This window comes from Panthera onca, chromosome B1, assembly GCF_046562875.1.
Source record: "Panthera onca isolate mPanOnc1 chromosome B1, mPanOnc1 haplotype 2, whole genome shotgun sequence".
NCBI classification, from domain to species: Eukaryota; Metazoa; Chordata; class Mammalia; order Carnivora; family Felidae; genus Panthera; species Panthera onca.
This window is the reverse complement of record NC_138342.1, coordinates 143,944,112-143,967,607: the sequence shown is the minus strand read 5'-3', so window position 1 is coordinate 143,967,607 and position 23,496 is coordinate 143,944,112. Positions and strand designations below refer to the sequence as shown.

Genomic DNA, 23,496 nt, shown 5'->3' with positions numbered 1-23,496 from the left:
TTCTTACAAATATTCTTTTCCGGGGACACCTGGATGGCTCAGTCAGTTGAGCATCCGACTTTGTCTCATGTCATGATCTCACCGTTCATGAGTTTGAGCCCCATGTTAGACTCTGTGCAACAGCTCAGAGCCTGGTGACTGCTTTGGATTCTGTGTCTCCCTCTTTCTCTGCTTCTCCACCACTTGCGCTCTCTAATAATAAATAAACACTTAATAATCGATTTGAGTTCAGAAACAAAAATGTGAAAAATAATAATACCATGGGCACTGTAAAGAGCACACACCTTGAATTTAAAAACTAAAGTGTAAACTATATTCAAGAAAAACGTATCTATAACGTAAGAAACTTCAAATAGGATTTCACTAAAATTTCCAGGCTTAAAAAATAAATAATGTTGTTTAGTCAGGTATAAAGAACAATTTACCTATGTGGAAAAAGGTTATTGACTTCATCTCCCTCTTACCCTCACGTATTATTAAATTTTAGAAGTCATAGTGACAGTGCCCATAAACTTATTAAGCAAAGAAAGTGATAACCAAGAATTTTATATTTGGCCAGACTGACATTTGTGCATAAGAGCATCAGGAAACATTTCCAACTTCAGTTCCAATTAAACCTCTCTGAGCTTTCTGGAGGATGAACTTTAGCCAATCAAGGCATGTATGAGAGTAAATATGCAGACAGACTGAAACTGAGTATTGTATCTACTATGATTAAACAACATCATCTAAATGCTGTGAACTCTACTTAGAGTTTTTATGATGTGAATATTAATAGTTAAAACTAAAAGTTAGAAATAAGCTACAAGACAGTGTATACATAATAATTTTCTCATCTTTAATATATGGAAATTTAATAGATAGTCCAATAATAGTTAGTATATTTAAAATACAAACATTTAACCAAATAACTCTTAGTGATGTTTCCTCAGAATAGGTGCAGGAAGGATCAAATATAAAGTTGTTCATTCTCCCTAGGATTTTTTATAAACAATATAATCTCAAAAAATTCTGGTTATATTTTAAAGAAACAAGCATGGTCTAAAGCTTTTATAGAAAAGAAGAAAAACTAAATTGAAAAGAATAGAAATTTAAGCAATAGGCCTCAATACAGATAAGGATTTCTAAGTGATAAAACTTGAATTTTCATTAAGTGAGTCAACTATACATTATTCAATAAACAATGGCACTCTATGGATTTGCCAAAATAAATTTAGATGAATTAAATATTCACATAATAAAGTACTTGAAGAACAAAGAAAAAACTTTATTTTGTCATTCTCAGAGAAGGAAAGAGTTTTCTAGATAAAACTTAAACCTTAGAAGCCATCAAATAAGAATAAATAATTTCACGTCATAAAATTAAAAAAATAGATAGATGGGAAATCATTAACAAATCAAAAACAATTATGGAGAAATATTTTCACCATATATCACAGAACAATATATCACAGAATTTATTTCATTATAGGTAAAAAAAAAAACTACAAGGTCAAAAAAAAGAATGAAAAGCAGCAAACAAAAATGGGCAAAAGAACAGACATTTGACTAAATAGCTTTTAAGTAACTGGAAAGTCACTCTATCTCACTATGTCACTTATAATAATAGAAATGAAATGCAAAAAAGCACTAAAGTAAGACAATTTCCACTTTCTACAATGGCAAGATGAAAAATTTTGGAAACATGGAATGGTTACAGGTTTTAGAAAACAGACACTATCGAAAAAGGCTGGTGAATGTGTAAACTGGTAAAACCTATAGAGAACAACTTGAGAATTTGTCCCTATACTAAATAAAAAGAAAATACATATATGACAATCCAGTGATAATTCTTTTAAGAATCTATCATACATATTTATGAGAAATGAAATATGTACATATTAACTTCATTATTTTTGTAATAGCAAGAGACTGAAAAACATCTAAATTTCTAATGACAAGAGTTAAATAATTCATAGTGTCAAATGTTTACTCCCCCCAAAACTATACCAAAATAATCTATCAATCAAATAAAACCAAGTCAATTAGTTTTAGTCTCCTTATTGAAGATATTATTTTGAACCTTAACTGTATCTCAGATGAGGAAAATTGGGGGGAAATTTATATATTTATAGGCCCTATAGGATTTAGGATATGTAGGATTTGGGTGTTTGGGTTCAAGTGACTTAAAGCAAGTGCTTTAAGGCTGAGATGTGCCTGGAACTGGGCAAAGTTGAGATGGCAGAAAGGTCCTCAAATGAAAATTGATGAGTTAACAAGTTATTTCACCTCATAAAAAGGATGTTGTCCAGATGAGTGACATTATTTCAAATAGATTGGTTTAAGAAATTTCCCAAGTTGTTTTAATATCTTTATTTTCCTAGCTAAGAATTACCTAAATAGCAAAGTACTTTTGAAAAAAAAATGGTCTCATTTTTCAGTCACCAACTTGATGTCCTTTTTCAGCCCATTTCCCTCTAGGGACCTAATCAGCCCACATATATACTATTTGTGATGTTGTCACATATCAAGTTATTGGTGTCAGTTGAGTCAACCTTTATTCAGATCTGATTTTTATCCTCTTAGTCTAGTGACAAACTTTGGATCATTAAATGGGGCTAGCAGCTTCATAAGGACATTTAGGACTGTGGACATCACATGTTTAAATACTAAAAATAAGTGACTATGGAGATAAAAATTATAAAAGTTTTTAGTCCATTTATAAGCCAGGAGCTCAGAATACCCAAATTGAACACAGAGCACAGATACTATCTCTAATCCAAAGAGTCTATAAAACCAGATTTGGGCACATTAGCAAAGTTACCTGAAATTTCATTATTTTTACATTCGGTTCTTAGATTATTTTAGTATATTAAAGTCCCAGGAAAGTACTGTATTGCTGTAAGTACAACTTTTTTTTTTCCTTCTAAATAGTACATGCCATCTTTATCTCTAATAGCTTGGCCTTGAACCACTAACATTCATGAGTCACATGAAAGTGCTATATGAAGTGTTCTATGGCCTTTATGACATTATTAGCATCCCTGGTAATCACTGGTATGGGAATGTCCCAACTTGTGGGCCCTTTTATGAAATGTGAAATGTAGTTGGCATGAAGATAGATGAAAGCAGACCATAATTTCCCATGGGTAGTTAATTTTTCAGACCTTAAGTCAAGGTCTAGTTTTTATTCTTTTGAAAAAAAAAGTTATTTAAGGAAGGAAAGCTGGTAGTCTAAAATAAAGCCTGATGGATCCCAGATATTATCTGGAAGGTAGGCACGAGTTTACCAATAGGCACCAGTTTACCAAAATAACAAAATCTTCTCCATGTTTCAGGTAGGACTCAGTAGCCTTTTTTTTTTTTTTTTAACAGCTTTATTAAAATTCTGGTGGACAGACTCTAAGGTCACCAATAATTCTTTCCTGTTGGTATTCACACATCTGTAGACCCTATCCTCTTGAGTGAGGGCAGTATGTCTTTCCTGCGATTACATTACATGATGTGAGTCTCCATTTTAGCAGATGGGAGTTAGAGACTCTCTTTGCATGTTTGATGAAGCAAGCATCCACCCTGAAGTCAATATAGCAAGGAAATTTGGGCAGCTTCTAGAAACTGCAAGTGTCCCCTTCTAGGACCTGAAGATGGCAACCTGCAAAAAGCAGGGACCGTCAGTCACACTGCAGATATATGAATTCTACCCAACAACTTAAATGAACCTGGATGTTGATTCTGACCCAATCAAGCCTCAAGATGAGGATACAGGCTGGCTAACACCTTGACTGCAGCTGTACCTAAGATCCTAATCCACAAAAACTAACATGATAAATGTGTGTTGCTTTAAGCCTTTATGTTTTATGTGGTGATAAATAACTAAAACAGAGATATAACTGAAATACGGTAAAGCGAACATACCTAAAGTATACACTTTTATAAGTTATAATGTATGCATACACCTATGAAACCATCACCACAATACATCACACCAAAACTTTCCTTGAGCCTTTGTAATCTCTCCCTACTTTCCCTTTTTGCACCATCCTCAACTCTTCATTGAATTATTAATATAATTTTGATTTTCCAGGACATTATATGAGTGGAATCATCTCCATGCTTTTTTGTTTTCTTTTCTTTTCGATCTGGTTCCTTTCATTTGGCCCAATTATTTTGAGAGCTAGCCATCGTGTTACATGCATCAACAGTTCATTCCACCTCATTGCTGAATAATGCTCTGTTGTATGATTATATCAAAATTTATTTGCTGATGCATCTTTTGATGGATATTAGTTGATAGATGACACAGCTGCCACTTTTAGCTATTATAGTTAAAACCCTAAGAAAATTTGTGTGAAAAATATGCTTTCATTTCTTTCAGGTAGGCCTAATAGATTGGCTAGATCATAAGTGGAAAGTTTACTTATTTTTTTAAGAAATCTCCACACTAATTTTCAAGGTGACTATGCTGCTCTGTTTATTTTTATTTTGACAGCTTTATTCAAGTATAATTGGTACAAAAAAACTGCACATAATGTATACAATTTGGTGAGTTTAGATATATGTACACATATTACCATTGTTTATTACCACAATCCAGGTAATAAGTATATATATCATATCCAATAGTTTCCTTGTCTCCCTTTACTGGGGGAAGAGGTATTAGTGGTGAGAACACAGTATGAGCTTTACCTTCTTAACAAAATTTTAAGTACACAATGCATTATTATAAACGATATATGTTGATAACAACTCTATGTTGTACAGTGGATCTTTGGCACTTACTCATCTTGTGTAACAAACTTCCTACCCATTACCCCTTCGCAATACCCCCTCTTTTATTCCATGGTAATCACCATTTTATTGTCTACTTCTATACCTTTGACTATTTTAGATAACTCATATAAGGGCAATCATGCAAATTTGTCCTGCTGTGACTGATTTATTTCATTTAGTATGTCTTCTACATCCATCCTGGAAGACATTGTTGCAAATGGTGGCATTTCCTTTTACAAGGCTGAGTGGTATTCCATTGTTAGTATATGACACACTTCTTTTTCCATTCATCCATCAGTGGACATTTGAGTTGTTTCCATATGTTGGTTATTGTGAATTAACGCTGCAATGAGTGTAAGAGTACAGTTATCTCTTCAAGATGCTAATTTCAGTTCTTTTGTGTATTCTGTTATAATTCATTGCATAAAAGAGAAAACTCAACATCAAATTGTTACATAGCGATATTCAAGTCTTCTGTTCCTTTACTGGATTTCCATTTACTGATTCCATCAATAAATAAGAAATATTGTTAAAATATTCAAAAATAGGAGCTCTTAGGTGGTTCAGTAAGTTAAGCATCCAGCTCTTGATTTCAGCTCAGGTCATAATCTCGTGGTTCATGGGATCCAGCCCTGTGTCAGACTCTGTGCTGACAGCACAGATCTTGCTTGTGATACTCTCTCTCTCTCTCTCTTCCCTTACCTTGCAAGCGAGCACACTCTCTCTCAAAATAAATAAAGATTTTTTTTTAATTTTCAAAAATAATTATGGATTCATCAATTTCTTATTTTTTCTGTCAATTTTTGCTTAATTTATTTTTAAGCTTTGTTACTATATATTCATTTATAATTGTTATGCCATTTTGCAGACTGATTTCTTTAGTACTAGAAAATGCCTCAGTTAACTTTGTTAATATTTGATAATTTTAAGGTTATTCTGACTGATATTAATATAACCTTTTTAGCTTTCTTAGGATTAGTGTATATATGATTTGAATTTTGTGTCCTTTTACTTTCAACCTACCTATAAATTTCTTGATATTTAAATGTGTTTCTTTTATACAGCATATATTTGGGTCATGCTTTGATATACTGTCTGGTAATCTTTTTAAATTAGTGTGTATGGACCAAAAATATTTAATATATTGGTGATATATTTGGGCTTAAATCTACTAAACTGCTATGGCAGTTTTGTGTGTCTGCTTCACTTAGTGAAGATAGTTACATTATCCAAATCTTTAAGAAACAACCTAGAATCATATATTATTGTCTCTTAGAGTCTGGGCCATGATACTAAGCCCTTTGCTATTGGAAAGTGTTTCAGTAAAAAATGAATAAATAAATAGATTCCTTATCCATACAATCATCTTAATAAATGCAGGAAAAGCATTGGACAAAATACAACATCCTTCCATAATAAAGACTCCCAAGAACTTAGGCATAGGAAGAATTTACCTCAACATAATAAAGGCTGTTTATGAAAACACACAGCTAACATCATTCTCAACAGAGATTGAAATCTTTTCCTCTAATATCAGGAAGAGTACAAGAGTGCCCACTTTCACTAGTTTTATTCAACGTACTACTAGAAGCTCTACCTAGAGCAATTAGGTAAGACAAAGAAAAGGCATTCAAATTGGAAAGATATAAAATTATCATTAATTCAGTAAAGTAGCAGGATACAAAATCAACATATAGAAGTTAGTGGAATTTCTATATACTAATAACAAAATTCCTGAAAAAAAAAAAAAAGAAAATCATCCCACTCACAATAGATTCAGAAACAAACAAAATACTTAGGAATGAATTTAATCAAGAGGCTGAAAGATCTGTACAATGAAAAGTACAGGATTTTGATATAAGAAATCAAAGATAACAAACAAATGGAAAGGTATCCTATGTTCATGGACTGGAAGAATTAACATCATTAAAATGTCCATATTACTCCAAACCATCTATAGATTCAATGTAATTCCTATCAAAATCCCAATGTTATTTTTAACAGAAATCAAAATCAATACTAAAATTTGTACAAAATCTTAAAGACCCCAAACAGTAAAAGCACTTGAGAAAGAACAAACCTAAAGGCATCACACTTCCTGGTTTCAAACTACATATCAAAGCTACAGTAATTAAAACAGTACAGTACTGGCATAAAAGCAGACACACAGAACAATGAAACAGAACACAGAGTCAGATTTAAACACCTGCATGTCCACTAATATTTGACAACGGAGCCAGGAACACACAATGGGGAAAAGATGGTTTCTTCAACAAATGCTGTTGGCTATCCTTGGTAACCACATGCAGAAAAATAAAATTGGACCTCTATCTTACACCATTCATAAAAGTTAACTCAAAATAGATTAAACACATAAAAATAAGACTTGAAACATAAAACTCCTAAAAGAAAACATAAGAGAGAAGCTCCTTGACGTTGGTCTTGGAAACATTTTTTGGGTAGAACATTGAAAGCACAAGCAACAAAGCAAAAATCAACAAGTAGGACCAAATCGAACTAAAAATCTTCTGGACAACAAAGCAACAATCAACAAAATTAAAAGGCAACCTACAGAATGGGATAAAATATTTGCACACCACATATAAAATAAGAGGTTATGTAAAGAATTTATACAACAACAAAAAAAAAGATTTAAAAATGGGCAGAGAAATTAAATACACATTTTCCCAAAGAAGATATCTAAATAGCCAACAGGTACATTAAAAGATGTTTAACATCATTAATCATCAAGCAATGCAAATCAAAACCACAATGCAGTATCACCTCACATTCATTGGCATATTTATCATCAAGAAGAGAAGAAAGAAGCATTGGCAAGGATGTGGAAAAAAGTAACCCTTATACACTGTTGGTGGAATGTAAAGTGATATAGCCACTATGGAATAAAGTATGGAGGTTATTCAAAAAATTGAAAATAAAACTACCATAGGATCTAGCAATCCCAACTTTGTATATATATCCAAGGAAATGAAAGCAGGATATCAAAGAGATATCTGCATTTCCATGTTACCTGCAGCATTACTTACAATAGCCAAAACATGGAAACAACCTAAGTGTCCATTAATGGATCACTGAAAAAGAAGATGTGGTATGTATACACAAAGAAAACCATTCAGCCATGAGAAAGAAAGAAATCCTGCTATTTACAACAACATAGATGGACACTGAAGGAATATGCTAAGTGAAACACGTCAAAGAAAGACAAATACTATATGCTATGACTTATACATGGAGTCTAGAAAAGCAAACTTGTACAAAGTAAATGGTGGTTACTAGTGACTGGGGATAGAGGAATTAAGGAGAAGTTCTTTAAAGGTATAAACGTGCAACCAGTAGATAAATCCTGGAGCTCCACAGCAGAGATGGTAACTATAATCAACGATACTGTATTAGAAACTTCAAAGTTGCTGAGACACCAGATTTTAATGGTGCTCCCCCAAAAAGGAAATGATAATAAAGGATGTGATAGAGGTATTAGCTAATGCTATGGTGGTAATCCTATTTCACAGTGTAAATATCAGATAAACATATTTTATACCTCAAACATGCACAATGCTTTATGACAATTATACCTCAACTAAAAAAATATATTTACAGGGCAGAGGCCACTGTGCAGACCTGAGTTCACTCCCTTGGGTGTATGCTTTGCTCTGCTTTCTCTGCCAACCAAGTCTGATAAACCCAGTATGGCCGAGATTGAGAAATTCGAGAAATCAAATTGAAGACGACAGAAATGCAAGAGAAAAATCCACTGCCTTCAAAATAAACGATTGAACAAGAGAAGCAATCAGACAAACCATAATGAGGTGTGCACCGCCAGTATGCACTGTGCACTCCACAAGCATTGCCCTCTCATTTTACTTCTTTTAGCTGTTTAACTTTGTAAGATGCAGAGGTTGGATCAAGTTTAAACAACTGTGCTGCCCCTTTTTACATCAAAGACTCAAGAGCTACTGACAACAAAGGCTGTGCCTGCCTCTCCCACCTGCCTGTTTGGCATGTTGGTGAAGGAAGAAGCTGGCTGGGACCTCAGTGAAATGAAGAATTAAAAAACCAAGCTGGTCCAAGGTGTCCTGCAGGCTGTAAAATGCAGTTTAATCAGGATTCCATTTTGTTTTGTTCAGATGATTTCAATGATTGGAATACACAATTTCTAACATGCAGATATAAAGTTTTAAAACTGGAAAAAAATATTTACTTATCCAACATATATCTTACTCCTATAATCCAGTGTCTCCTTGATCATATACACTGAAGATTTAAAAATCATTTCCAGATCTCTAGTACTCTTACAATTAAGTCTTGAGCTTCATTCTCAGCTTTTCTACCCACAAGTCTTTGTAAATATTGGCCAAATAGTCTTCTCTTTCATATTTGCCTTAAGTTAGTAGTTAATCAACTCTGGCGTTTCATTATATGTTTTTTTTTTTTCTCAAATACATCTAGGGATTCTCAGCAAAAGCCATCTAATTGCATGTTTTTATAATTCATAGTTCTCAATAACTTCCTTAGTCCTTGAGATATGACACATAGCAGTGTATTTCCTTCCACGAATATTCCATCCTGATGCACCCATAATGAACATTTTAAAGATTGTGGCATCTATCAAAATTCTTCCTACCTCCAATGATGGAGCCCTTGTTACCAGTTGGCCCCAGCTGATCCAATTCCAAAATTCTATTATAGAGTCTGCTTCCATGGACCTTTCCACTGGCACCATCCCTGTTAGGTTGGCTTCACTGGAACAGACTCTGAGGCAGGAATCTGTTTGCCAGAAGTGTATTGAGGCGGGGGGGGGGGGGCAGAGGAGCAGCCCTTGTGAGGGACTGAAAGCAGGATTAGCAGATGGGAGAGATGAGGCAACTATAACTCAGTTCCAACAGGAGCTTCCTCTGGTTCTGTGTGGAGCCCTGGAGCTAAGATGACCTTTCAGAGTTGTCCTAAATTCAGGTTAAGGGCTGAGTCTTTGCATCTTCACATTGACAGTCACTGGAATTGGATTACCCCAAGAAAGGACATAACCTTCCTTGGGTAAGACTTTCCTTCCACTGGGGGAGATGCCTGGGGAGACACTCAACTGTGAGTGATCGGCAGACAATAAAGAGTCCCAGCGGTGGAGGGAAGGATTGTCTCAGTTTTGAAGGTGAGAATATGGGGTTGCATCACAGGCTCCACTTCACTTTCCTAATGGACCAAAGGATAAAGGGGAAAGGGAGAGTTATACAATCATCACCCAGGAAAGCAGGAAAACAGGCTCACTCTGAAGTTATAAGATTAAAAGGCTTCATTCAATGCTCATTTGAGATTGAAGATCAGATTGCCAAAGTGAGACCAGTGGCTCAAATAAGGGTTTAAGATAGGCAATAGGGTTTCACCAAGGTTTGAGATTTGCTAGCGTGGAATGAATGAAAGAGAAACAGGCAAGGGAGTCGGGGTAATTGTAGAGGAATGCTAATGATGACTCAAGGAATCTCACAGGATAAGGAGTACATGCAGTAGGGAAATGGGGGAGATACTTTGGGGAAAATGGTGGGACCAGGAAGTACTTGCTAGAGTGTGACAATTATGAGCATTTTCTGTCTTCTAATTTTGAATTCACCATTTCTCCCAAATTTCCACGCATTTTCTTTCTGCATTCATTTCTATTTTATGCACCAGCAAATTAAGAATGAATGAAGTCAAACTTTTTCAGTGTATACCAATTTCTCTAGACAAATATTAACATAAGTAAAGAAAATTATATTTTAATTTTCCCTGCCCTAAGTTCAGTGGGAGATTTCCAATCACAAATGAAATCTGTAGAAAGAACTTATATTGGAATCTTCGAAGTTTAAAGACAATAAATTAAGACTTTTTTATGATCCTTTGTTAAGTGTACTGAGAAAAATATTTACATGAAAATATATCTCTGTTGCTATAAATACCATTTCATTTTTAATTGGATAACTTGATATTGATTGTATTTAGTATACATTATCCACTTTTCATGCTATGACATGGTAACTTATAATTTATACTGCTTTTGCAGTGTTTGTGGAAATTTCCTGTGGAAACCTGTAATCCACAGGTTATTTCCACATTATAATTCTGCTGTCATTGCTAACCTCTTTTGCTGTAGAGAAATCATTTTTGTTTTTTGTTTTTTGTTTTTTTAGCCTATGACTCGAAATGTCAGCTATAAGCAAGACAAAGGTTGTTTTCATGAAACTCTTACCATTCAATGCCTCTAGAAACTTCATACAAGAATAGCATTAATTTTTCATGAAAAACTAAAAGCAACTCTGCTTGTTCATTCAAGATTTGGGGCTTTCAGGAAACCATGATTCACAACACTGGTTTCTCTAATTAGGGAAGCAATAGGAAGAACACATAAATGTGCATATTTTTATTGAATCGTGTATGTATGTAACATTTCTATGCAGTTTCTAGTTCTTACAAGTTAAGGCAATGAGCTGGTAATCAGTTTTAATGGAAGAATAAAGTTTAGCATCTGGTCTTTGACCTCTTATTCTTTCTGAACATTTTCACCTCCTGAACTGGTTACAGTTGACCCTTAACCAATGCAGGTGTTAGTGGCTCCAACCTCCCATAGAGTCGAAAATCCTTGCATAACTTGTGACTCCTCAAAAACTTTACTAATAGCTTACTGTGACCAAAGCCTTATTGATAACATAAACTGTCAATTAACACATATTCTGTGTATATATGCTGTATTCTTATAGTAAAGTAAGCTAGAGAAAAGAAAGTGTTACCAAGAAAATCATAAAGAAGAGAAAATACCTTTATAGCACTCTAAAAAAATCTACATAATAGTGGACCCATGTAGTTCACACCTAAGTTTCTCAAGGGTCAACTGCGCAGGTCATGAAGCATGAATCCACAGATGAATAATTAGTATATGATAAGCCTTAGAAATAGTTTGATCTCTCATATAATACACAGTCTATAGGATTTCTATAGTACAAATATTTTGTCACTAAAGATCGGACCGTTTTTAATGTATAGAACCCCTAAGTGCTTTAATTAACCAGGCAAACAAGGTTAATACTAGTTCAGCTTTGTTCATTCTATGCCTACAATAGATTTGTAGTAAGAGATTAATCAAAGTTTAAAGTTCATCCATTAGTCACTGTGTTTCTCTATGTGTTTCCATATGTCTGCAAAGTTGCTTCCTTTCAACTACTTTTCCTACTAACCTCATTTCCTTGCATAAAGGCTATAGGGGAAAAAAAAAACTCAGATAAGCCTTTGATCAAAATGTACAGCTGTTGAAGAAACTGAAGTTGATTACTCCTAAGGGTGAAGAATCACATTTTTTCCAGCCATAAATGGACAAAAATCATCCCCACCCGCTTCTCTGATCTAGTGCTTTGAATTTTTAATGATGGCAACTAAATAATAAAAGTTCCCAAAGGTAGCAAACACACAGTAACATGCTGGAGGGTCTCTTTAGGCAGATGTGGAGACAAAACACCTGTGAAATATATTTTTCTTTAATACTATGGAAGATATGACCTTTAAAATGTCAACAAAAGCACATCTTGGGGCGCCTGGGTGGCGCAGTCGGTTAAGCGTCCGACTTCAGCCAGGTCGCGATCTCGCGGTCTGTGAGTTCGAGCCCCGCGTCAGGCTCTGGGCTGATGGCTCGGAGCCTGGAGCCTGTTTCCGATTCTGTGTCTCCCTCTCTCTCTGCCCCTCCCCCGTTCATGCTCTGTCTCTCTCTGTCCCAAAAATAAAAAAAAAAAAAAAAAAAAAACGTTGGAAAAAAAAAAATAAAATGTCAACAAAAGCACATCTTTAGCTACATACTGAGAAATAGAGGGTAGTGTTTACATTGCAAATGCTTCTATTCGCATAAGCAGGAAAAAGTGGGAAAGTCCAGGGTTACCATGACTGGTTACATAAGGTTAAGAATAGTGATTACTTTTAACCATTTCAACATGCTCGTTCGTACATCTATTTGTTGCATAGTTCTGGTCTGGAGAATGATCAACTTGTGGGAGAAAGTAAAGCAAGGGATGATAAACAAAGGCTAATGGAAATGACTTAAAATTATAAACTCAAGAATATTAGATAACTGGATATAAAAGTGTGAAATAAAGGGTTTGAATGGTACCTTTTAGGAATAAATATGACTCAAAGACATTTTAACACATTAAAATCAAAAGAAATACATTTTAAAAGCAAAACCTCTTACTATATTTAAAATTACAATGATACCTTAAGGGAAATGTTCCTGACTTTCAAACCCTTGACTTTCAAATAACCTGTACTTTCATATATTAAACTTTGATGTCTAAAATTTTCACATTTATACAAAGGGTTGTTTTTCATACATCACTTGATCAAATATTTTCAACTTGCCTGCCAAACTCTGATGTTGAGGAAAGACTCAGGTCTCATCCAAATGAAAAGATGGCATTTGTCAATTTCCAATGTGCCCAAGGGGCTGTGTCTAGTGTAAGCACCTCTGTATCCTGTACTGGCTGCTATGTGAACCATAATTTTCTATCATGGTTTTAATATAGTTCTGACTCTTCCATATAGAATTACCCTCATGAAATACATCTATAGGTTATTCTTCCGATAGTCAGCGTTTTTTTTTTTCATAAATGCAGTCAGAAAACCACCTCTACATAGGAAAATAAACCCAAGCTAACTTGATTCATCCTATTATTTATCTTAATAAAGCCATTTCAGGAAATTATTTGTAAACTTCATTAAAAGATTTTCAGTAGAATACGAATCACAATTATTTCCTATACCATGACCTTCTTTTCCTGACTCAATCAGCCTATCATTCATCTGCGCAGTTATGTAATAATATCCATAGAATACACAGAATACCTGTACTGATGCTAATAGATGGTACATGATATTTTTAAAAATCACAACTTTCTGCTTGAAGCACTAATAAAAACAATGTTTGGCAATTGGTTTCAATTAACAATATCCTTCCTTTGAAATTGATTAATTTTATTTTTTAACGTTTATTTATTATGGAGAGACAAGAGAGAGACAGAGCATGAGCATGGGAGGGGCTGGAACTCACAAACCGCAAGATCATAACCTGAGCTGAAATCGTACTCTTAACCGACTAAGCCACCCAGGCGCCCCTGGAATAGATTAATTTTAAAGAATTTTTAATGTTAACACCTCCTCCAGTGTTTCAGAAAGGAAATAGATTTTTATAAAATAGTTCTTTGTTCTTTATTATTCTGTTACCTTATTTAGGATGGCTTTGACTCTAAGAACTTTCATTCTTTTCTTCTAGTGTTGAATTCATTTTTTCCCTCTGTCTCTTCTGCCCATAATTTCACTTCAAATACAGAATTGGCATTCTCCAAACCCTTTATAAAATATGGATGTTCTATCAAACAGCACAAATTCCCAGCAACTTGGTAAATTTAATCTGCAATGCTGGATGCCAGAGAAACCAATAATGGGAAATAAGAGTTAATCAACTGTGCCTTAAGCTTTTTGGGAGAAGTTCTACATCTATTTTATTGGTAGGAATTGAGGAGAGGCACAACCAGTTGAGGAAAGAGAAAGAGAAATGGGGAGAGAAGTTTCTATATTATGGCTTCCTTCTAAATAAATAACATTAATGATCTAATGTTTGGCCAGTTGATTTGAATCCTGGCTTTGCCAATTCCTAGCTGTGTGACTTGGGACAATTTACCTAAACATTCTATGTCTTAGTTACTACATCCATGAAATGGTGCTGAAATTAGTAACACTGACCTCACAGAGTTGTTCTAAAAATTAGAGTTAATGCTGTAGCCATTTAGGATAGTGTCTGACACATAAGTGCACAATAAATATTAAAGATTATTACCGTTTTGTGTGTAAAGTCATGTGGAATTACCACCTATCAATGTCCATGTCAGAAAAGAAGGGACTTTAAGGTCATCTATCATAACCACCCAGCCATGCTTGAATCTTTCCCACAACATTCCTGTCAAGCAATCATTTAATCTCTGCCTCCACCTTTTGTTTTATCCATTTTTCATATACTTCTGAGTTTCGTTATCTCAGTCCCTTCTTCTTAGCCTCAGTCCACCTGTGAATACCCCTTTAGAAGGTGAGCCTAGAATAAGACAAAAATGCTTTGCTATGAAATATAAAATAACTAACTACTGAGTTCAGTGTTCTAAATACTGCTTCCTTTTTTTTAATTTGTGCAGCTTAAGATAAATTATACTCGGGAGCTATAGCACACCATTTATTCCATTCTGCTTTCAATAAATTTTGTCACTTTGACAACTTTTCAACAACTATGTGATGGACAATACGCCAAGCAGTAGGATTGCAAGTCAATGTCCTTCTGTAAGGAACCCAGTCTGGTATATTAACCACCTAGAAACTCTGTGGTAGGAACTGAGGTAGAAGTCTGATGAGGAAATCATTAGAGGCATAAAAGTCTATCTGTTTCATTAATGTCATTAAGACATAATCTCACCAAATTGATTTATTCATTATTTTGAGGGACAAATACAAAAGCTGCCTATATTTTGAGTTAATAATTGTGCATGTAGTTAAATGTGATCCATTTATTTTTTCCAGGCCGGCAGAAACTCATCTGTTCATTTGATATGCTATTTCTAATATTTATAAGGTTTAATGTTATCTCTGCCTTCACTCAAGTAATTGATAAAAATACAAACTATTGCAAGGGAGACTCAAGTCTTGCTCCCTTACATACGATTTTTCATTATGAAGCCAGAGTGATATTTTTTGACAATAGTTGATATCTTTATATAATAGGATATGATAGGAATTTTATATCTTTCCTAGGACTTGGGTCTAAAGACAAGGTACTTAAACTTCAGAGATTCACTGCTACCATCTGGAGCTACTCAATGTCCTGTAGATGCTAGAACTCACCAATCTACCAATGTTCCACCGTGTTCCAGGCAATAGAGAGGATAGAGAAGTGGGATGATTGTCAGTCTTGTGGATGAAATGTGCAACATTGTGAGAAGTTATTCTCTTCCTTCTTCAAGAAGGATGCAATAAATAGTTTCCCCTTCAAGTCAACTGAGTGAGGGAGTCTAAGAAAAATAATTCCTTTAGAGGAAGAAAGTGGTATCTCATTCTCCTGCTAGATGTCGCTGATATGCAGAACTTATAGATCTACCCAAAAGGCACCATAAGAATGCAATGTAATGAATTCATAGGTGAGCATTCTGAGAGCCTAAGAGAATGGTGGATTGTGTTAGTGAAGAGGAGAGGGATGCTTATTTAACAAAAGATCTCTGAATTTTGGGGCACAAATCAAAACAGTCTCAAAAAGCCTTCTAGTCTAGAGATCCCTGAAGGCAGGTGGGATATCTTTAGTGGTTCATACTAATCCTCTTTTAAAAAAAAATCCACTTTATCCTTGTTTTTCCTTGCCTCGGGTGATATGCAAAGAGGGTTTGTCATTTTTGCGTCTCTCTCCTAGCCCAGTGAATGGTGGTGGGCTGAAGTAGCATATCTATACAGGCAACTACAAAGCCAGGTGATTATTATGCCCATTTTGGAGAAGGGATGGGGTATATATAGCTGAGGAGGACAAAGGGACACATGGGATAACTCTTTAGGAAGAGGAGGTTTGGGGCTAGAAAGAACAAAAACAAAATTTCGCGCATATCCAAGGAACACAAGCACACCAACTCAGAGACTACAGTATAATCAGGGCCACCAACAGTACACAGACACTGACTGAACCAGAGGAAGACCTTGAACTATTTGTCACCGCGTAAGGAGGCATCTCTCATCTGGTATCTCTACCTTGAAACACAAAGGCACTTATGCCTAGAAAACAGACAAGAAGCCAGGACTTTGAAGTCTGACCACACCCACTTTCCTCTACTTTAAACAGCAGTAGACACATTAGTAACCATCTCTTGGAAAGAGGTAAGATTAGTTTCAACTGAATGTAAGACCAAATTTTGATATAACAAGTCTAAGAATTAAATACTGACATTATAGTCTCCTAATCAACCAAAGTGACAAGATAATTACAGAATAAGAAAAGAAAAAAAAGTGTTGAAGATCCAGGCATCTAGTAGGTGAGAGAAAGGAACAGTACTAAAAGAAATAAAAACAACATACCTAAGACTTACACATCAGCACTTAACGAATGGATTTTATCTAAACGCTCAGAAATGGCGGTCTCTACAAAAGAATTATGGTCACAGAGCCCTGGCCATGGGGGTGAGTATATATTAGGATTTTTTGAAAGAAAACTAACAAGTAGTCAAGTCATAGTATGTACATAATTCCAGAGCACTCATTATCGTATAGATTAGTCTAAACCTTGGAGGGCTTACACTGTAAGCAACATTCCAGTAGAAAACGCCTGTTGCCCCCATATTTATAGGGACCTTGGAAGACAATTTACGCCTCCCTCTTTGTAACAATGGCAACACTGTGGCTGCCCAGGGAGGTGGCTTTATTAGAAAGGGGAGCCTCGGGAGCTCAGGGCTGTCATCAGACAATTCTATCCAGGAGTTAACTCAAAGCTCCTGAGCCAAATCCCTGCCTAATTCTCAAAAGGACATGGGAACCTTGAAACTGTGAGCCCCCCAGGCCATCAGATCTGTCAAAGTCTTTGCCCTCAGGTATTTGCATTCTATTGCTATGCTCTATCTGTTTTCTCTGATCTGCTATTCTGGTAACCTGCCCTAAAAAGAAATGAGGTTAGTTGACATGAATTGCACTTAGTCTGACCATGCTAGGTCTTAATGATTAGGCCTTCCTCTCCTAGGTGCTCACAAATCATCCACTTAATAATTGGATTTAAAATCATTTTGAGAATTGATGTCAAGGTCATAGACATGCAGTTTACATAAGGTACCTGCTTTCCCTTTTGGAGAATCAGAACAGCCAACTCGCAGACCCTCTCCTGTTTGCCGCAGCTCATGCAGAGCCCTTGCCAGTGATCTCCCTGGCGAAATGTCTCAGTGCCCTAGCCAGTCCTTGTCTGAGCCTGGAGAACAAAACTAATTTAAAGTTGCTAAGGGGTTTTCTTCTAAACTTTTCACCCATCTGAATTCAAATTAATTTTCCCCAATGTTCATTCAAATGTTTTTGTCAGAAATTCATTTTATAAAGAAGAGAGTAAAATCAATGCATTGATATTCCTTTGTTGAATGAGAGTGATTGTACATCTTACATAATCTGCTGATGCAATGAGGCTTGATGCTACTGAATTATGAAACCTTATGCTCTGCTTCTGCATGAAATGTTGCTAATAAATATCCCCTTATTACTTAGCTTTGAGAGATCTAACTCATCCTTTAGGCCCCTGCTGAGGCATATGCAATGTTTAACTTTTTTGTCCTAGTGTGTGTGTGAGTATATATATATATACATATATATATAGATATATAGATATAGATATAGATATCTACACACATATATATACATGTGTCTGTGTGTGTATGTGTGTGTGTGTGTGTGCGTGTGTGTATATATATATACATATATATATACACATATATATATATATGTCAAGTCAGATTTCTAAAATCCGGTTTCAATAGGTGGAAACAAGTCTTAGAAATATTTGTGGCAGGGCACCTGGGTGGTTCAGTTGGTTGAGTTCCCGACTCTTAATTTCAGCTGAGATCATAATATCAGGGTCATGGGATCAAGCTCCGTGTCAGGCTCCACACTGAGCATGGAGTCTGCTTCAGAATCTCTCTTTCTCCTTCTGTTCCTCTCCCCCCCTCTTGCTCTCTCTCTCTAAATTAAAAGAAAACAAAACAAGAAGAAGAAGAAATATTGGTGGTAAGACAAGCAACGTCTCAGAATCAACTTTTTAAAAAATTGTTTAAATTTGTTTCACTTTTCTTCTAACTCCTCTGAGTATCTCACATTTTCACATCCAAGAGACTGCCTTTAATATAGGTAGGCAACTTTAACTCTATTAAGTGAACTAGTATATTTCATCAACAAGCAAAGGCCCTATCGTGTGGGAAAAATTTAAAAATATATTTTAATTAAAATTGTAGGGGTGTCTGGGTGGCTCAGTCAGTTAAGCACCCAACTCTTTTTTTACTTTTTTAAATTTGTTTTTAATGTTTACTTTTGAGGGAAAAAAAGACAGAGAATGAGCAGGGAAGGGCCAGCGAGAGGAAGACACAGAATCCAGAGCAGGATCCAGGCTCTGAGCTATCAGCACAGAGCCTGATACAGGGCTCGAACTCACACACGATGAGTTCATGACCTGAGCCAAAGTCAGATGATTGACTGAGCCACCCAGGTGCCCTATGTTCCCAACTCTTGATCTCACCTCAGGTCTTGATCTCAGGGTTGTGAATCCAAGCCCTCCATGCCCAGCGTAGAGCCTACTTAAAAAATATAAATAAATAAATAAATAGTAAAACCCCCTTTTTTTATTTGTAACTCTCATTCTTAGATTTTCTTTACTGTGTACCATAGTTTGTTTATTTTTACTTATTCTTATGATTCATGCATGTGGTTCTTGTTTTTCTTGGTACAATTTCATATAATATTTCAAAGTGTAACATATGGTTGGGTTAATGGAATAGTTCATTTTTTTTGCTTTATTTGGTTTTTTTCTTTAATTTTTTTTATATTTATTTATTTTTGAGAGAGAGACAGAGCACAAGTGGGGGAGGGGCAGAGAGAGAAGGAGATGCAGAATCCGAAGTAGGCTCCAGGCTCTGAGCTGTCAGCACAGAGCTCAACATGGGGCTCAAACTCAGAAACCGTGAGATCATGACCTGAGCTGAAGTCAGATGCTTAACTGACTGAGTCACCCAGGCACCCCTAGTTTTTTGCTTTATCACATCCAGTGTGGAGTAGATAATGAGAGACTGATTTCCACTCAACTTAATAGAGTTATTGGCAATAATAGTGAAAATCATGGCTCCCTCTTGCCCATACTCTTCCCCACTCTCACCCCCAGGAGTAAGTAAATAGTATTTGTTGGGTAAATATATATTTTTAAGTTATATGTTTAAAATAATAAGTTTCAAAATGCTATTGATTCTAAAAGAATTGCAGTTTTAAAATTTTTCTAAGGTTTTATATGATAAACCTGCTGAATATTATTATTGTTGTTTTTGTTGTTGTTGTTGTTGAGGAATAGTCTGGCTTTTCATATTTTTTTTAAATTTTGTTTTAATGTTTATTTATTTTTGAGAGAGACAGAGACAGAGTGTGAATGGGGGAGGGGCAGAGAGAGTTTATGTGAAACCATGAGATCATGACCTGAGCCGAAATTGGACGCTCAACCGACTGAGCCACCCAAGCGCCCCCATATTTTTTTATGGCTTAGAAAATATAACCTAAATTTAAAAACTCAACAAAGTACATAACACTATACATAACAGATCTTAAGCACCTCAATTAGTCTGAACTACTTTAAAAGTTAAGCAAATAAGACAGATACTAAGCTCATGTACTAATTATAACTTACATGCTTATAACCACCTACAAAGTCAAACATTGTTATCATCTAAAAATACATATGGAAATACGAAAACAACATAAACAACTTGAAAACAAGTGAGACAATGGAATTGAAAGGTTTTTTTCCCTAATAATTGGCAGTAGTATCTGTCCATCTGTATAATCTGTGTCTTTAAACTATACATGAAAAATTCTGTTCATGATTTGTCCAGTAACAGTTCTACAATATCAACCTAGTAAAAGACAATTTGTCATTGAACTATACAGGTAGATATTTACAACATCCCAGAGTGGAAATTATTTACAATAAGGATAAGGATCATATACTACATCATTGAAATTTGCCAGGTGAAATTTTCTGGGACAAAGCAGGAAAAAATGGGAACTTCAAAATTTTACTGAAAGAAAAACTTCACCCTAAATCATTTATAACATGGTTTATTCCAAAACTCCTTGAGGAAGAGCATGGTGCCATCTTTACATCTTAACAACATAAGGACAAATTACTTATGACTGAGTTTGCACCATATGGAAAAAAAGTTTTCATAAACAGGAGACTGTCAAATAGAAAAAATAAAAAAATATATACTGATTCATTGGGAAGCGTATGAACTTAATATAGTTTCTAGAATTCAAAAAAAGTTTACTGATATAAATGGTGCAACGGTATAAAAAGAGTACAGTGATTGCAACTCTCAGAAACATAAATTTTACAGACGTGAACTCCACCATACACAGTCAACTAACATTTAAAAAGGAACCAGGAACATCTAGTGAGAAAGTATGGTCTCTTCAGTAAATGTTGCTGGGAAAAATGGATAACTGCATGCAAAACAACAACAACAACAAAGCAATTAGACTCCTTTCTTACACCACTCACAAAAATAATTAGCTCAAAATGATCAAAGATTTAAACATAAAGCCTAAAAACTAAAACTCCTAGAACAAAACATAGGGAAGAAGTTACTTGACATTGGTTTAGGAGATGGTATTTTTAGATATCATCAAAGAACAAGCAACAACAACAACAAAATCAACAAGTGGCACTACATCTAACTTCAAAGCTTCTGCACATCAAGGGAAATCATCAACAAAAAGTAAAGACAACTTACATAAAGGGAGAGAATATTTGCAAACCATAAATGTGATAAGGAATTAATACCCAATATCTATAAGGAACTCCTGCAACTCAACAGCAATGAAATCCAATTAAAAATAGGCAAAAGAACTAAAAAGCATTTTCCAAAGAAGACATTCAAATCGCCAACAGGCATATGAAAAGTTGCTCGACATCACTCATCATCAGGGAAATGCAAATCAAAACCATGATGATATATCTCCTCACACCTGTAGGAATAGCTATCATCATGAAGACGGGAGGTAACAAGTGCTGGTGAGGATGTGGAGAAAAGGGAACCATCACTCACTGTTGGTGGGATTGTAAACTTGTTTAGCCACTATGGAGAATAGCAAGAATATTTTTCAAAAAATTAAAAATAGAACAACCATTCTATCCATCAATGCCACGTATGGGCATATATGCAAAGGAAATGAAAACACGTTACCAAAGAGACATAGGCAGTATCATTCACAATAGCTAAGGCGTGGAAGACACAAGTTGTTTTCTAAGTGTCCATGAATAGATGAATGGGTAAAGAAATGGGTAAGTAGATATACAATAGAATACTAACCAGCCAAGAGGAAAAAAAAAAGACCTGCCATTTGCAACATGGAAGGAACTTGACTACATTATGTTAAGTGAGACAAGTAACACAGGGAAAGAAGAAAAAGATTATTGTATCTCCCATATGTGATATCTAGTGAAATGGTGGTTTCCAGGGACTGAAGTTTGGAAGAACAGGAGAGATGTTTAAGGTTACATATTTGCAAATGATATATAAATAAGTCTTAGAGACCTCTACACAGCACAGTAATTACAGACAATAAAATTGTACTATAAAACTTAAACTTGCTAAGTAACTAGATCTGGATTGTTCTGAACAAGAGAAGAAATGATAATTATGCAGCACAACAGCAGTATTAGCTAATGCTGAAACGACAATCATACTGAAATCAATCAATACATTGTATAACTTTAAAATTGCACATACTGTTGTATACCAAATACATCTCAATAAAAAATAATGAGATGTTTGTCAACAGAAAGGGGATATCTATATTCTAGCAAATTAATTTATTCTGACATAATTGCAGAAGAATTAAACATCTATGTTTTGTTAAGAGAAAAGCAATCACAAATATATACTGACCAAAATAATGAAAACTACCAGACCATAGTAAAAATAGTATGTTTGAAACTTCAATCAGAAATCACCTTCTGAATCAGTTTATTATTTTCAAAAAAAGCAATAAAATTATTTATGAGTTACCATAGTAATTTCTTATGTTAAATGTGCAAGACATTTTGATTGTTCAAATGACTTGTGTCTAATAAGAATTACTTACTATTCTTAAATGGAAGAAATAACTGCCACACTGAACAGATCTAAAAGTACAATCTAAAATTTATAGGAAGGCACACAAAGAAAGTCCCGAAGCATCTGTAAATATAAGTATCACAGAAATATACAGAATAGAGTCACATACATCATTTTGGTTAACATAGGTTTCCTACTTCCCAATTCTAAGTGTTGTAGCATTTATAATTTCTCCTCAACACTATAAAATGTGCCAACATAAAATAACATTTTAGTCTTTAGTTTCCATGGTGTAGTGGTTAGCACATCTGCCTTACACACAGAAGACTCTGGGTTCGATTCCCAGGGGAACCATGAAGTTACCTTGGCTTCCATAAAAGAAATTTTAGGAGGTGCCTGGGTGGCTCAGTCAGTTAAGCATCCGACTTCAGCTCAGGTCATGATCTTGCAGTTCATGAGTTTGAGCCCTGCTTTGGGCTCTGTGCTGACAGCTCAGAGTCTAGAGCCTGCTTCAGATTCTGTGTCTCCCTCACTGTCTGCCCCTCCCCCACTTACTCCCTCTCTCTCTCTCTCAAAAATAAATAAACATTAAAACTTTTTTTAAATAATATTTGAGTCCTACACTGTCTTTTTGTAGCGTAGTCTTAGCCAACAAACCAAACAAATATGTTCTAAAATTTTTACAAATCTAATTTTATATTACTGAAATCAGTAAAAAATGGTAACACATGAAAATAGTTAAATGAAACACAAAATCAATATAAGTGACTTAAATTTTCTTCTAATTTAGTTTATCTATTCAAATATTCTGATACGAATAATCAAGAACTGAGTATATTCTAATAAATAAATAAAAGTC

General features: G+C 35.0%; 1 non-coding gene across 1 annotated transcript; it reads left to right on the top strand.

Moving 5' to 3' along the window:
* The first annotated feature begins 22,918 nt into the window (after positions 1 to 22,918).
* On the top strand, positions 22,919 to 22,991 carry TRNAV-UAC (transfer RNA valine (anticodon UAC)). The gene has a single exon. It is a non-coding gene; the product is annotated as a tRNA-Val (tRNA).
* The last annotated feature ends 505 nt before the right edge of the window (positions 22,992 to 23,496 follow it).